Source organism: Arachis hypogaea, chromosome 16, assembly GCF_003086295.3.
Source record: "Arachis hypogaea cultivar Tifrunner chromosome 16, arahy.Tifrunner.gnm2.J5K5, whole genome shotgun sequence".
NCBI classification, from domain to species: domain Eukaryota; kingdom Viridiplantae; phylum Streptophyta; class Magnoliopsida; order Fabales; family Fabaceae; genus Arachis; species Arachis hypogaea.
In genome coordinates this window covers 109,444,299-109,445,894 of record NC_092051.1, presented here as the reverse complement: position 1 = coordinate 109,445,894, position 1,596 = coordinate 109,444,299, and the positions used below count along the sequence as shown (strand labels likewise).

At 41.0% G+C, this 1,596-nt stretch overlaps 1 non-coding gene across 1 annotated transcript; it reads left to right on the top strand.

Annotated features, from left to right (window-relative positions):
- The first annotated feature begins 1,051 nt into the window (after positions 1-1,051).
- LOC112760461 (small nucleolar RNA R71) lies at positions 1,052-1,159 on the top strand. Its single transcript, XR_003180900.1, has one exon. It is a non-coding gene; the product is annotated as a small nucleolar RNA R71 (small nucleolar RNA).
- The last annotated feature ends 437 nt before the right edge of the window (positions 1,160-1,596 follow it).

Genomic DNA, 1,596 nt, shown 5'->3' with positions numbered 1-1,596 from the left:
CCTCCCAAGTCTCATTACCAAACAATCTGGCATTTAGCTTCATGATTGCTCCAAGGTACTTAACAACTTGTTCTTCAGTAATATCTTCACCCTCTTCAGAGGAAGAAAACTCATCAGAGCTCATGAATGGCAGAAGTAAATTCAATAGAATCTCTATGGTCTCTATGTGAGCCTCAGATTCCCATGGTTCCTCATCAGGGAACTCCATGGAGGTCAGTGGACTTCCATTGAGGTCTTCCTCAATGGAGATCACTGCCTCTTCCTCTTCTCCAGGTTTGGCCATGTGAGATGTGTTTATGGCCTTGCACTCTCTCTTTGAATTCTCTTCTGTATTGCTTGGGAGAGTACTAGGAGGGAGTTCAGTAATTTTCTTACTTAGCTGACCCACTTGTGCCTCCAAATTTCTAATGGAGGACCTTGTTTCAGTCATAAAACTTTGAGTGGTTTTGATTAGATCAGAGACAATGGTTGCTAAGTCAGAGTGGCTTTATTTAGAATTCTCTGTCTATTGCTGAGAATATGATGGAAAAGGCTTGCTATTGCTAAACCTGTTTCATCCACCATTATTGTTGTTGAAACCTTGTTGAGGTCTCTGTTGATCCTTCCATGAGAGATTTGGATGATTTTTCCATGAAGGATTGTAGGTGTTTCCATAGGGTTCTCCTATGTAATTCACCTCTTCTATTGCTGGGTTCTCAGGATCACAAGCTTCTTCTTCAGAGGAAGCTTCCTTAGTACTGCCTGTTGCTACTTGCATTCTAGACAGACTCTGAGAAATCATATTGACTTGTTGGATCAATATTTTATTCTGAGCCAATAATGTATTCAGAGTATCAATCTCAAGAACTCCTTTCTTCTGAGTTGTCCCATTATTCACAGGATTCCTTTCAGAAGTGTACATGAATTGGTTATTTGAAACCATTTCAATGAGTTCCTGAGCTTCTGCAAGCGTCTTCTTCAGATGAAGAGATCCTCCAGCAGAGCTATCCAATGACATCTTGGATAGTTCAGACAGACCATCATAGAAGATACCTATGATGCTCCATTCAGAAAGCATGTCAGAAGGACACCTTTTGATCAATTGCTTGTATCTTTCCCAAGCTTCATAGAAGGATTCACCTTCCTTCTATCTGAAGGTTTGGATTTCCACTCTAAGCTTGCTCAATTTTTGAGGTGGAAAGAACTTTGCCAATAAGGCATTGACTAGCTTTTCCCAAGAGTTCAGGCTTTCTTTAGGTTGTGAATCCGACCATGTCCTAGCTCTGTCTCTTACAGCAAAAGGAAAGAGCATAAGTCTATAGACTTTAGGGTCAACCCCATTGGTCTTGACAATGTCACAGATTTGCAAGAATTCAGCTAAGAACTGATGAGGATCTTCCAATGGAAGTCCATAAAACTTGCAATTCTGTTGCATTAGAGAAACTAATTGAGGCTTAAGCTCAAAATTGTTTGCTCCAATGGCAAGGATTGAGATGCTTCTCCCATAGAAGTCGGGAGTAGGTGTAGTAAAGTCACCAAGCACCTTCCTTGCATTGTTGTTTTCGGCTGCCATGGTTTCTTCTTCCTTGAAAAGCTCTGTTAGGCCCTCTAGAGAGA